At 34.9% G+C, this 15,298-nt stretch overlaps 1 protein-coding gene across 2 annotated transcripts in view; it reads right to left on the minus strand.

The window, feature by feature from the left end:
• Positions 1-15,298, minus strand: part of HCRTR2 (hypocretin receptor 2) — a 122,482-nt gene that overhangs the window by 34,260 nt on the left and 72,924 nt on the right. The gene's annotated exons all lie outside the window — the stretch shown is intronic.

The following is a 15,298-nucleotide window of genomic DNA, read 5'->3' on the forward strand; positions in this document are numbered from 1 at the left end:
TGCCAGTCATGATCTTGGACTTCTCAGGCTCCAGAACTGTGAGGAAAAAAACTTCTGTTTTTTATTAACCACTCAGTTCATGGTACTCAGTTACAGCAGGCTGGACAGACTCAGATAGTGACTAGACAAAGAAAATAACTATTGATGAGGGAACACCATCAAGCTAATTGGTACCCCTGCAAATCCACAAATAAATATTGCCAAGGGAGATAATTTAAGGCTGTCCTGTGTTTTCACCAAAATGGTCAATATGTGTGAATGCTGAATATATGCTTAAAAATCAGTTCATTTACCTTGCAAGACATTTTTCAATGGATCATAAGGCTGTGTTTATTTTTACTTGATTTTGAATTTCATTTTCCAGGAGTTAAAGAGCAATCTTTGATTTATCGTTCTACTCCTTCGGTGGTCAGCAAATACTCAAGAAATATTTACTGAGTTGAGATGAATTAGGAGTTCGCTAGTTTTCAATGAACTGCAATGTTTGCCTCATCCATGACGTTGACCTCTACCTGCTCCCAAACTCTGCCTTTGGGACATTTAAGAGATGAAGAGGCTTAAAGACAAAGTTAACAAAAAAAGTCCTTACTATTGCCATATACTGAAGTGAATGGTTCATATCCTTAGATCGTTTAACCTCAATGACAATCCCAAGGGAATTTATCATTATCAATGTTTTATATATTATGACGTCAGTGAGACACAGGAACTTGTTGAGGACAAATGGCTCAGTTACAACTGGGCTTATACACCAAGTGAAGAGCTGGTCTTTCCACCACACTGGCTACCTTTTTTGTGAAAATGAAGAAGTTATATAAAAAAGCACATATAAATTCTAGAAACTCAATCTCTCTCCTTTCTATTACTCTTGATGGTCTCTTAACATCAGCTCAGATGAAACACACTTTCTCAGCCAAGCCTTCCTCCCTTTCCTTCAGTGTATCTCCCTGTGTAAAAGTTGTTATCTCATTCAGCTTCTCTTTATGGAAAGAACGCATAGTTCTTTGATGCTCTGTCCGCCCTCTGAGATATACAAAGTTTACATAATCACTGATTCCAGAACTATATAGGTGTAAGCACTGCTACCCACATCTATTGATGGGTTTGCTTCACTGAAAGGAACTGTGAATTTACCTGGGGTATCATTACCCTGTCAGAGCTGTCGCTTATGCACCCAAATGATGCAGTGATTAGTAACCTTATGCAGTGAAGAAATAAAAGCACATTTCTTAAATTTAAGTCACTGAGTGAGGATTCCTTTTTGACAATTATGCGCCAGTTTATTATGACTTTCATATGCTGAAAAATGCTTTTACTAGCTTCTGAAGCTGAAATTACCCTCAGTCACCAACAGATGCAAATTTAATGAAATACCTGAATTTCTGAGGATTTAATTGTGAAAACTTCACATCTTCCTTTAACTCCAGCACACAAGTACCAAAAACTCAAGTGCGCTTTATTAGGGTAAATCATAGTCTTTATTATCTGAAAATTCTGCTGCTGAATCATTTATTTCTCAGAAACGCTTGAAATGCTCACACACACACACACACACACACACACACACACACAAACCTATCTTAGCAGTTGACTAACACATTATCATGGCTTGTTATGAGAAAATTGACAAAAAACATCACACTTCTGATCCTTGGTCAATAAATGGTCCAAATGTTGCAATTTGGGATCTAGAATAGAAAACAAGACTTAAAAAGTGCAATCCATTCTAGTTTGACTCCCAATTCTCCCTATTTTGGAGGTGAGGAACGATAATGATGGGAGGACAGTGTTAATGCATGATGTCTAAGCAATGTGAGAACAAGTAGATTCTCAACCAACACTTCTATAGTATTTACTATGTGCCATATCCTGTTCTAGGCAATTTAAATTATTAATCTTCATAATAACACTATGAAATGATTATTGTTAATATCCCTGTCTAACATGTGGAAAACTGAGGCTCGGGAGGTTATGGAACCTACCTAAGGATGAATAGCTAGTAAATGCCGAGCTTAGATTTAATCTTACAAACTCTGCATGCCATTCTATTATATACCAGCATCTATCGTTGAAGCAGAAGGTGGAAGGCAGCTGCCAGCCTTTCTTTGGCAGGACTTTAACATACATTCATAAAATTCTGGAATTGGAGATCATTCAGTCTAACTTGATGCATAAATCAACTCTGCAGTATTCCTGATTCATTCTACTTGCATATATTTAATAGTAGGGAATTTATGACTTACTTAAGCCCTCAACTACATTTTGTGTTGACTTTACCTACCAGCAAGTTCTTGTTCATGTTGAGTTGATATCTGTTTCCCTTTCAGTTCCATTCATGGGTTCTTTATTCTTTCCTGGAACCCAAGGAATAAACCTTATCTATTTTTTTCTGCATTGTACCTGTATTAGTTTCCCAGGGCTGCTTTAACATAGTACCATAGGTTGGGTGTTTTAAAGCAACATAAACTTAGTGTCCCACAGTTCTGGAGACCAGAAGTCCAAAATCAACGTGTCAGGAGGGCCAAGCTGCCTCTGAAACCTGTAGAGAAATTCTTCCTTGCCTCTCTCACAGCTTCTGGTGGTTTGCTGGCTATCGTGGCCTTCCCTAGGGTGCAGCTCTGTATCTTCTGTCTCTCTCTCCATCATAACAAGGTGTTCTCCTGCCTCTCTGTATTCACATGGCATCTTCTTATAAGGACACCAGTCATATTAGATTAGTGACCCACTCTACTCCAGTATGACTCATTTTAACTCAACTAATCATATCTGCAATGACCTTATTTCCAAATAAGGTCACATTCTGATATTCAGAGGATTAGCACTTTCACATATTTTGGGAGAGACACAATTCAACTCATAATAGTCTGTCCTGTGACCCCTAAAAATTTGTGTTCTTCCCACATGCAAAATACAATTCACTCCATCTCAACGGTCCCCAAATTCTTAACCCATTTCAGCATCAACTCTAAATCCCAAATCTCACCTACATATTATCTAATGGGTGAGATTTGGGGTATGGGTCTTCCCAGGGCAAAACTCCTCTCCATCTATGAACCAGTGAAACCTAGAAAACAAGTTATCTACTTCCAAAATGTCATCTTGGGGTAAGGATAGGGTGATATTCTCATTCTAAAATAGAGAAATTGGAAGAAAAAGCGGGTCTCCAGTCTAAAGCAAGTTTTCAAGTCAGCAGGGCAAATTTCACTAAATTTTAAGGCTTAAGAAAAATTCACTGTGGCTTGATGCTCTGTTCTTCTAGCTCAACCTATAACAGTAGCCATTGACATACTTAAAGTCCACAGCTATTCCCCAAGCCTCTGCTTACCGAGGCTAAATATCTCCAGAACCCTCATGTGCAACGCAGGGTTTCATATCTCACATCACCCTGATCCCTTTATTCTGAGCACACTCCAGATAATCATTGATGGCTCTAAATGAGCTATCTGCAACTGCACACATGTTTCCAGCTGTGGTCTAACCAGGGCAGAAAAGAACAGGGTGACTGCTTTCGTTAATATTTCTCTATTAAGACAGCCTGAGATCTTGTTAGATTTCTTAAGAGCCAAGTCACACTTTTTTTGAATCATACATGTATACAATTGCTAGAAATTGATTCCTTCATGTAGATGTTTCTTTACCTCTAAATCTTAGGGAGAAAAAGAGAGGGAAAAATTAATATTCTAAAAAAACATTATTGGGATAATTGGAGAAGTTTGAATTTGGAATTTATGTCAAATAATATTACTGTGCCAATTACAATATCTTAAGTATGGTGTTTACATTATGTACATTCAAAATACTAAAGATTATGACCATGCCTGTTCCCCAAGACTTTGTTTCTCTGGGTTAAACATTGGCAGACCCTTCCTACATAATAGCAGAATTACCTCTCTCATGACCCTGGTCTCTTTATTGTGAAAATGCTGCAGATTACCAGCAGATATCTCTAAGCTAGCTATCCAGAATTGAGTACACATCTTCAGGTACATATCTCCTCAGTTTGGGTTGAATAAATATCCATTAGTTTATTCATTTCCCCATTCAAAATATTAAAGATATAAGGGAAACAACCTTCTCCTGGTAGCACATCAAATTTATGCAGTTAAATTCATCATCTTTTCTTATATTCTCTTCCTGGACTTTATATCTCCCTGAAATATAACATTCTTCCTTTTTCTCCCCGATACCTTATGTTTAAAATCCCTCAGATATCTCTTACCTCTATAATTATCTTTCTATTCCTTTTGCAAATACCTGGTCAGATTGTGGTAATAATTAGCTAGGATGTCGCAATTACCTCCTAATAATTGGTCCTGCACCGTGCCTCTCTTTACTCCTATGCATTTTATCCAGTGATGCCATTCACTCCAGTTACATTAACTCTTTCATTTCATTAGGAGTCTCTCCTTTTCTTTGGAATTAAGTACAAAATCCTCAGATGGCCACCCAGTTCTCATTGAACTTTCCCTCTATGTCTTGCAATGCTGCCCATAAAATACTCAGAGCTGCAGGATAAGTTTGATATCTCACTTTATAGCAAACATTCCACACCAGGCAATTGCTAATGCCATTCCTCCTTTTGGAAATGGTCACACTCCATTTCAATCCTCTTTTCAACTAATTAAATCCTACCCCCCAAAAAATAAACAAACAAACAAAAAAGCAAAAAACAAACCAATCAAACAAAAAAATTGGTTTCATGAAATTTCTCTTAATTAGCGTAACTCAATATGACTTCTTTCTTTTTTAAAACCATATTACACCATAAAAAAGAATGAAATAATGCCATTTGCAGCAACATAGATGGACTTAGAGATTATCATACTATGTGAAGTAGGTCAGACAAAGACAAATATCATATTATATCAATTATATATGGAATCTAATACAAAATGATTTAAATGAACTTATTTTAAAAAACAGAAACAGACTCACAGACTTAGAGAATGAACTAATGGTTACCAGCAGGGAAGGGTGACAGGGAGGGATAGATTGGGAGCTTGGAATTAACACATACACACTACTATATATAAAATAGTTAACAAGACCTACTGTATAGCACAGGGAACTCTACTCAATATTCTGTAATAACCTATACACACACACACACACATATATATATAACTGATTAACTTTGCTGTACACCTGAAACTAACACAACATTTTAAATCAACTATACTCCAATAAAAATTTTTTTAAAAGGAAAAAAAAAATAAAACAAAGAAATAAAAGCATATTACATGTTGTACCTTTACTCATCATGAATCACATTCTAAAATTATTATGAACTATTATGGGTATTTGTATTTTTTTTCTTATTTTGCTACTGGTTCAAAGGCTCTTTTTCATTTTGAGATGGGCTTTTCCTTTCTCTTACTCTTCTTGGTTTTGAAAGCTTTTCCTCCAACACAAACACTGCCTAAAACTTACTTTGCAATAAAAAATATTCATAACATTGATTTGTTCATCCACTTGTAGCGTGTTGGTGCCTTTGGTATTGTACATTTACCCATGAGGTTCTTTAAAAGAAGAGAAAAAACCCAGTGGCTGAATGGAGCATTTATTTTCCTCATTCCTTTTAAGGCCTGACATTTGACAGAGAACTTGGCTGCCTGCCAGTTATTTTCTTGGCTCTCAATTCCCCATATACTGCCTTCTGATGAGCCTTGGCAGGATGTGAGACATGAACTTGGTACTATTTTTGAAATCGGTTCTCTGAATGATCATGATCCACCAATGTTAAAGTTAGTTTGTGGTTAATCTGCACTTACAAGTCTGCCTGCATTAATCAGGAACAAGTGAGGAATGGTTGTGCACATGGGGGTGAAAGGTGATGCCAGAAGGCAGGGATGCAGATTGAATGAAAATCCACCTTGAACACAGATTTTTTGAAAAAAAGACTTTTGAGATACAGAGGTGCCAAGAAGATAAAAGTCCATTTAGTCCTTCCTCTTTCACCCCTCATTTGGTTCATCATCTCTTCATCTGTAAGAATCCAATGATGTATAGCTCCCATCCTTGCTCTGCAGGACCCACAGATGGAACCTGACTCCAGCTGTATGACAGCATCTGTAGTCTGTGATGTAGAGAGGGATTTAAAACATAACATAGAGATACAGTCTTTAAAAGTAACCTGTTATTGGATGTGCCAAAGTTTAAACTGACTTTCAAATAGGAAAATAAAATATTGGTACAATAAAACCCTTTGCAACTTCAATCTGCACTTATGATAAACTGGCTTTTGTTTTAGTATCTAACACACTGCATATGGACAAAGTGAATTTCTCTCTCAAATCAATCCTTGCACTTGGAAAAATTTAAACTAAGGTGATATCCTGTTAATCTGTTGATGAGATTGCATCTTTTATTAAACATACACTTAGGTCTTAAAATGTCAACTAATAATTGATATTATAATATCAGGAGGAGTCTGTGCATGGTATATAATTAGCATGTTACTGAGCATTTCGAAAGATCTGTACTATATATATCAAATTATTTTAAGCATTTTCACATTTATTTAATTTTTCAACATTAAAACAAGATATAGTTGTTAAGTGACATAAGCCAGATACAAAAGGACAATGATTATATAATTCCATTTATATGAAGTACTTAGAGTAGCCAAATCCTTTAAGACAGAAAGAAGAATGTGGTTGCCAGGTCTGGGGGGAGGGGAGAATGGGCTATAATTACTTAAGAGGAAAGCATTTTAGTTTCGCAAGATGAAAAATGTTACAGAGATATATAGCGCTGATGGTTGTACGACAATGTGAATGTACTTACTGCCAATGAATTGTAAACTTAAGAATGGTTAAAGTGGTAAATTTTAAATTGTGTATACTTTATCACAATTTAAAAAACCACTTTCCATGGAAAAAGGAGCTATAAAACGGGAAACAAAATTTTTGACCCAACAATAATGTTCCTCAAAATTCCTAAATAACAGAATGAAAATTCCAGGGGACAATCTTAATTGCTCATTTTATGATTTTTAAAAAACTCATGAACAGCTAAAATAATGAAAGAAAACACAATTATTCAAATATACCTCAGTTCTAATGGCAATATTAAAGACAGCCAACACATGATTTTTTAATATATAATTTAAATTATTTCTTTGTGAAATCAAAGTTTTGTTTGTAGTAGCTTGTGATATTGTAATTTAGATAGTGTCTTAAATGATTATGCAATGTCTCGATTGTTCTTTATTTAATGTACATAGGTATGTATACAGATATGCAAGATGATAATTTCTTGATTGTTTTTTGTTATATTACCCATATAAAACATGTCAGAAAACAACTTTAAAAAATACTGTAGGGTTTCCCTGGTAGTGCAGTGGTTGGGAGTCCGCCTGCCGATGCGGGGGACACGGGTTCATGCCCTGGTCCAGGAAGATCCCACATGCCGCGGAGCGGCTGGACCCGTGAGCCATGGCCACTGAGCCTGCGCGTCCGGAGCCTGTGCTCCGCAACGGGAGAGGCCACAACAGTGAGAGGCCCGCGTACCGGAAAAAGAAAAAAAAAATAAAATAAAATACTGTAGTTCCACCTTTTGCCACAAAGTGTCAGTGAAAGACTTTGAAAGTGCTTACTCTGTCACTTAAGAGGTGAGTTTTAAACATTAAGTGAATTGTAATATTCTTTATAACGTATAAGTAAATACACTTGTTTCAAGTGGGATATTCTAGACCATATTCTAGACCAAAAAGAATCCTTAAGAAAGGACAAATTTGGCTAACCTCTTTTAAATTATATACAAATGAATGAGTCAAGATGAAATACAATTATTTTTCTAAATGAAAAACAGCAAAATAGCCTTTGAATACACATAGACGGTAGCCTCTATTTAACTCTTGTGAGGAATCTATCTTGAAAGCAAGAAAGGATTCATCCAGAATCATTACAGTGTGTAGATTTAACACATAGGAAAGTTGACTATTGGGTGGTCCTCCAAGGGTAAAACAAACTCTCCATGAAATCCCCAGGTATTTTCCTTTTTCTCATCTTCATTGCACCTCACCTCTTTGGCCCCCCTTATTGCTACTTTTGCTTCTTTCTTTTCCTGGGAAAATATACCAATAATTCCTGACTCAGTCTCCCATCTCCACCCACACATCTTGGCAAGGTTGTCTACAAATCTCTCTGTCTGTGCTCAGAAGAGCAGCAGGCAAAGATGCCACTACTTTTCGTGCAAATCTGACAGATGGGACACTGTCAAGAAACACTTCAGTGCTGTGAAATGATTCCCCCCCCCAAAAAAAAGGTTATCTAATATTAAGAGAAAGAAAACTTTAGAAAAAGTTATTATAGAAGCACAGACAACAATGTTCTGAATGCATTTCAGTTTTTGTTTCCTTAAGAAAATATGAAAGTCTACAGTCTGACAAAAACTTTCTCATTGGCACCTGCTCATTATTTTAACATAGGCAGGAATTCTTATGCTGATATTAATGAGGTAGTATGGGGAATAATTATGATACCACAATTAATAACTCGTCTGGGAAAGGATTTTGAAAGACAGGGTCTTCACACAGGCACAAATATACCTGGAGAAAATACATAGAAGAAGGTTATAAAACAGAAACACAAGGGAGATGGTAATTCATAGGAATCAAGTCCAAAGGAAATTCTTCAGAAAGGAGAGTGGGAAGGTAAGCTTGACTTCTGTCTGTGAGAGGCAGAGGAGGGCTCAACCACAAATGGTACCAAGGTTCTGAATAGGATCTGCCAGACACCAGAGCGTCACTTCATGTTAATAAGTTTCCCCAGGCCTTTGAGGCTGGCCATTGTGGAAGGTGAGGAGGGAGGAAGTCTCCACAGTCTTAGCATCTGCAGTTCTATTAATGGCTACATCTAGTAGACATCAAAGGAGTTTTTCTGGGGTGGGGGGTGTATAAACTTCTTGGTTACCCATGTCTTTTTACTCTTTACAGGTAAATCACTATGAATGTTTGTTCCCAGTGCAGCCTCTCAAAATTCCATCTGGATCTCTACCCTGTCCTCAGAGCTCTTTAGGGATATATGGTCAATCTTTGCCTTGGCCCTTTTGATTTAATTAGCACATATAAGTGACCTATCCTTCCCCTGGCACTTGACTTCCATTTATCATACTGCCTGCAATGAATTTAATTTTTTGGCTTCCTTTGTAGGACTATTTTCCCTCTTTCAGTCCATGTATATCTTCAACCGTCCTGTCTTTTTCTTCCATGTTCTTTTCTTCTTTGTTATTATCTACTCTCACAACTTCAATTCTCATCTCTAGGAGACTAATTTCCAAAGTTATAACCCTAGTTCTTGGTTCAGTCTTGCTTTCCATAACAAAATTTCAAACTACATTTTGTTCATCTTTTGTATATTTTGTCTTTAATTCACACTCAACTCATGATTATAAAATGTATACATACCAAATTAAAGCATTTTGACATTGTTCTGAAGATTAGGGAGAATCACTGAAAGATTTTAAGCAAGGGAGTGACAAGACCCTGTTTCTATTTTTCAAAGATGACTTGGGAGAATGTGGAAATTGTATATGCTCTTAAACTGGAAGCAGGGGAGCCAGTTTTGAAACTTTTTAGAACTCCAAGGAAATAAGGTGAGGACAAAAGAATGGGGAAAAATGAATGAATTCCAGAAATAATAATGAAGTTGAAATAAAAAACTGTGGTGAGTGATTAGATATGAAGATGAAGAAGGTAAGAAGAACTGAGGATGATTACCAGGTACATTGCTTGGCAGGTGGGGAGAAGATCCTATTGCTCACTGAGTTATGAAATAGAGGAGAATGAGGCGGCTTCATTTGGAAGTAGGGATAGAAGATGAGAAATTCCATTTTGTATACGTGAGTTTGAAACACTTGTGAGTTATCTCACTGTCAGTATCCATTTGGCATTGGGATTTATGCATCTATATTTCAGGAGATATATTTCAGTTACAAGTACATATTTGGGATTCATCGGAATAGCCATACTGTTTAAAGCCAGTTGAGTGGATAAGGTCAACCAGGGATAGATTAGAGTAAGAAGGGAAGAACCTAAGTCATTTCCAGAGAATTGTGCAATTTCAGCCAAATAGTCTTGGTTGGCAAATATCCAAAGGTGCCAATTTTCTCTGAAGTACTAAATATTATAGTATTGAATGGTACATTGGTTTTACTAGTAGAAAATAGTATACAGCTCTGGTTATGACAGATAAGCTTGCTGCAGAGCAAACCTCCCATCCAAAACAACCATGGAGCAGTTGGAGTGTCACACATGTCTTTACAACATTGAAAAGCTTATGAGAGAGTGAAGACTTCAAGGGCCAATATCCTGGAGAAAAGGAAAGAAGACAAAGGTACACTGACATTCAGCACCTCTTTTCTGCTCAAAGCTTTTGGCAGTTTGCAGGCACCAACTAAGGGCTGAGAGTAAAATGTAGTAGCCAATAATATGAGAAGTTGAGCAGGAACTTGAACAGTCTTGTTGAACAGAGGGCAGTCATTCAATCAACCTGAGGTGAACAACCCTGGCTTTCAGCAGCAACTCCAAAGAGCAAACTGTAGCAGAGATAAGCCTGAATGAGACATGCTGTCCTAAAGGATGAAGCCCAGCTCCAAATACCTTCACTTACTGACTGGATAGAAGTTTTCTGTCTCAATGCGAACTGCCTGCCAAAGCAAAAGCAAATTCTCTGTGGAAGAATATATATTATCTAGAGCATCAAATGATTTCATCCAAAGTTTTCATATGAAATGTGACTCATTCAATAGAAAAGTCATCAGGCAGACACAAAGGCAACACCAAAAGACCAAAGCCTATAGGAAAAAAGAAAAGAAAAGAAAAGAATAAAGCTTTCAGAAATGTTAAAATAATTCGATTAAAAAGTTCAAGAAATTATGTGATATATGTAGACTATTAATGAAAAATTGAAAAAATATTTAAGAGGAAACTGTAGACCTCAAAAATGTTTTAACTGGAAACACAACAATGGATTCAATAGAAGATTAGATGGATACAGCCAACCAGTAGAACTATCCAAACTAATAGAAAAGTATTCAAACTAAACAATACAGAGAAAAAAATTGAAAATGCAGAAAATAATATGAATAATACATACTTTAAATACTAAAATACATGTAATTGGGTTCTCAATATGTGAGAAGAAAAGTAAAATGAAGCAGAAACAATATTTTAAAATATACTAGCCAAGGAGAGATGTTATCTGATAATTTTTTAAGACTAATTAAAAACCAAAGGTAGAGTCCTGTGACATATCACTAGAGACTTCATTCCAGATTAACATTAGTAATTAATCAATATTACATATATCTTATTATTATTCAACATTTTAGCAATTACTTAAAAGATGAAATAGAAGGGCATATTTGTTAAACTTGAAGATAGCACATAACTGAGAGATATAGTTAATATTTTGGGTTCCACATGGCTCAAAAGTTCTTGCCAGGCCAGAGCAATGGGGGAAATATAATATGAGATATAATAAGAATAAATGTAACCCTGCATTTAAGATCAAAAGCTGTTTTAGGTACATTATATTTTACCAGGAAAAAAATAAAACTAATTAAAGGCAACTGTACACAGATATCTGAAGTGTCACAAATCTCAACCAGGATAAATATAAGAGAAAACTACACACAGTTATATTTTAATAAAGCTTCTGAAAACCAGTAACAAAGAGAAAAATCTTAATTCAGATAAAAAGCATATCACCATCAAAGCATAATACTGGGATTGACAGCTAAATTTTCAAAAGAAAAAAATCTAAAGTATAACAAAATGTCATTTTCATGCTGAGAGTAAGAACAATTTAGATTTCTATAGTCAATGAAAACATATCTGATAAATGAAGATGAAATAAAGTCCTTTTCAGACAAACAGAAGATGAGAGAATTTGTCAACAACATTCTCAAACCAGAGAAAAATGAAAGGGAGTTAGACAGAAAGAAAATGATCAGTTGGAAGTACAAAATGAAGACAGGAATGAAGAATAATGGAAATTATAAATATGTGAATAAATATCAATTATAAATGGCTAAATAAAATAATAAACATCATCATCATCATGTTTTGTGAGGTTTAAATAACTGCAGCAGAAAGGAAGCAGTGGTAAACAGAGTTAAGGCAGTGTTCCAAGTTTATTTCAGTGTTCAGCAAGTGTTAAAAATACTAATTTATCAATATATTAAAATGCATTATCAATGACATACGTTTTCATCACTAGGGAATATGTAACAAGCTAAAGAGGAAAGAAATAATAATTTTAAAAGGTAAAAGGCAAGAAAAAAATTGAACAAGGAGAACTAAAAGAAAGCAAATGAGATGATAGGTATAAACACAAATATACCAATAATTACATTAAATACAAAGGAACATAAAACTTCAATTAAAAGATAAAGGTTATTGGGCAGGATTCAAAAAAAGACTCAATCATATACTTCTTAAACAAGCAACTTACTTTTAATAAAATGACACAACAAAATAGAAAATGCAAGAATTTGAATATTAATTTAAAGAATGATGGTGTAGCTAAATTAATTTTAGACCAAATTTTAAAGCAATTTAAAAATGTTAAATTTAAAATTTGGACAAGATGTTGAGGTAAGAAGCATTACTAGAGCTAAAGAGGGAAATTTTATCATGATTAAAGGATCAATTCACTAGGAAGATATAACAATTCTAATACCGCAGCCTCTACAATATACAAAGCAAAAGATGATACAACCAAAGTGGGAATCATAGAGGGATATTATAATAGATCTTTCTAAGTAACTAATAGAATAAACAGACAAACTCCATTTCAGATTTATGTAATTAACAAACTTTACTTAATATATTTGTAAATCTTAATCTATATCTATCTGGAATATTATACCCCAAACTGAAGAGTACACATTATTTCAGATTATGTGTAGTACTTGGACAAAAATTTACCATATTCTGGAATATAAGTAAACCTCAACAAACTTCAGAGTATGGAAATCACAATGGATTTTTAAAAATTAATTTTTATTGGAGTATAGTTGATTTATAATGTTGTGTTAGTTTCTGCTGTACAGCAAAGTGAATCAGTTATACATATATACACTCTATACACTCTTTTTTAGATTCTATTCCCATATACATATGAATATTTTAACTGAACTTGGTAGAATTAAGCAAAAAATCAACAAAAATATTGGGAAAAACCCACAAATGTTTGAATTTTAGGTAATGCACTCCTAAGTAACTCATGATACTTAAGCTAAATTACAATACAAATTAAATTATTTTCAACTGAATGATAGCTAAATACAAACTATCAAAAACTATTCAAAAAAAAACTATCAAAATGAAGTTAAAGATATACTCAAAAAATATGAATAATCTTAAATGAATCTACTGGAAAGCAAAAACTGAAAATCAGTAATATAATTATTTATCTCAAAAAGTTTAAAAAGTGAACAAAAATTAAAGCATTAAAACTAAAGGAGGTAGAAATAAAGGATAGAAATAATGAATTAAATAATATATAAGAGCAAGAACTAAAAAGCCAAAATTTGTTTTTTTGTGAAAATTAGTAAAATTATTAACTTCATAGTAAGATAAATGAAAAACAGAGAAGTCACAAATATTGTAATCAGAAATAAAATTGGAACTTTACTCACATCTTTTTATTTACTTTTGTTTGTAACTGGGGTACAGTTGTTTTACAATGTTGTATTAGTTTCTAATATAAAGCAAGGTGGAGTAGAGTTTACTCACATCTTATGCACATTAAAGTATAGAGAATATAAGAAAAATGTATGTCATTAAATTAAAAACTTAAATGAAGTAGACAACTTCCCTAAAAATACAGCTCATCACAGCTGATATAAGAAAAAGAAAATCTGAGGTGCCTTATATCAATTTAAAAAGTTGAATCTATAATTGGAAAAACATTTTTCCACAAAGAAAACTCCAAGTCAATATGGCTTCTCCAATGAATTCTTCTGAACATTAAAGAAAGAAAGTGTTTTTCAAAAAAACCTATAGAATTAAAGCAATGCGCACACTTCCAGATCTTTTATGCAGACAGCAAAAGTGTTGATACAAAAGACCTGAAAAGGATATTTCCTGATCTAAGGAACTCTTTTGAAAATAAATGCTAAAATCTTAACATATGCTCACCTTATTTTTTATAAAGAAGGCAAGAATATACAATGAAGAAAAGACAGCCTCTTCAATAAGTGGTGCTGGGAAAACTGGACAGCTACATGTAAAAGAATGAAATTAGAACACTCCCTAAAACCACACACAAAAATAAACTCAAAATGGATTAAAGACCTAAACGTAAGGCCAGACACTATAAAACTATTAGGGGAAGACATAGGCAGATCACTCTATGACATAAATCACAGCAAGATACTTTTTGACCCACCTCCTAGAGAAATGGAAATGAAAACAAAAATAAACAAATGGGACCTAATGAAACTTAAAAGCTTTTGCACAGCAAAGGAAACCATAAACAAGGTGAAAAGACAACCCTCAGTATGGGAGAAACTATTTGCAAATGAAGCAACTGACAAAGGATTAATCTCCAAAATTTACAAGCAGCCCATGGAGCTCAATATCAAAACAACAAAAAAACCAATCCAAAACTGGGCAGAAGAGCTAAATAGACATTTCTCCAAAGAAGATATACATATTGCCAACAAACACATGAAAGCACGCTCAACATCACTAATCATTAGACAAATGCAAATCAAAACTACAATGAGGTAATCACCTCACACCAGTCAGAATGGCCATCATCAAAAAATCTAGAAACAATAAATGCTGGAGAGGGTGTGGAGAAAAGGGAACCCTATTGCACTGTTGGTGGGAATGTAAATTGATACAGCTGCTATGGAGAACAGTATGGAGGTTCCTTAAAAAACTAAAAATAGAATTACCATATGACCCAGCAATCCCACTCCTGGGCATATACCCTGAAAAAATCATAATTCAAAAATCTACATGTGGGATGTTGGCTGCTCCCGCTGCTGCTGCCGCTCTCAGTGCTGCTCCAGGACTCGGCTGCTCGCACCCTGCACTGTTGGGACATTTCCCGGGGGGCAGAGACGCACACTGCAGCCAGGGGCTCGGCCGGGCCATACAGGCCTGCACAGCCTGAGTTTTATTGAGATAATTCATATACTATGCAATTCACCCATTTAAAGTGTACAGTTCAGAGAAGCGGAAGATGGCAGAAGAGTAAAACGCGGAGATCACCTTCCTCCCCACAGATACATCAGAAATACATCTACACGTGGAACAACTCCTACAGAACACCTAGTG

This window comes from Phocoena sinus, chromosome 11, assembly GCF_008692025.1.
Source record: "Phocoena sinus isolate mPhoSin1 chromosome 11, mPhoSin1.pri, whole genome shotgun sequence".
Lineage (NCBI taxonomy): Eukaryota > Metazoa > Chordata > Mammalia > Artiodactyla > Phocoenidae > Phocoena > Phocoena sinus.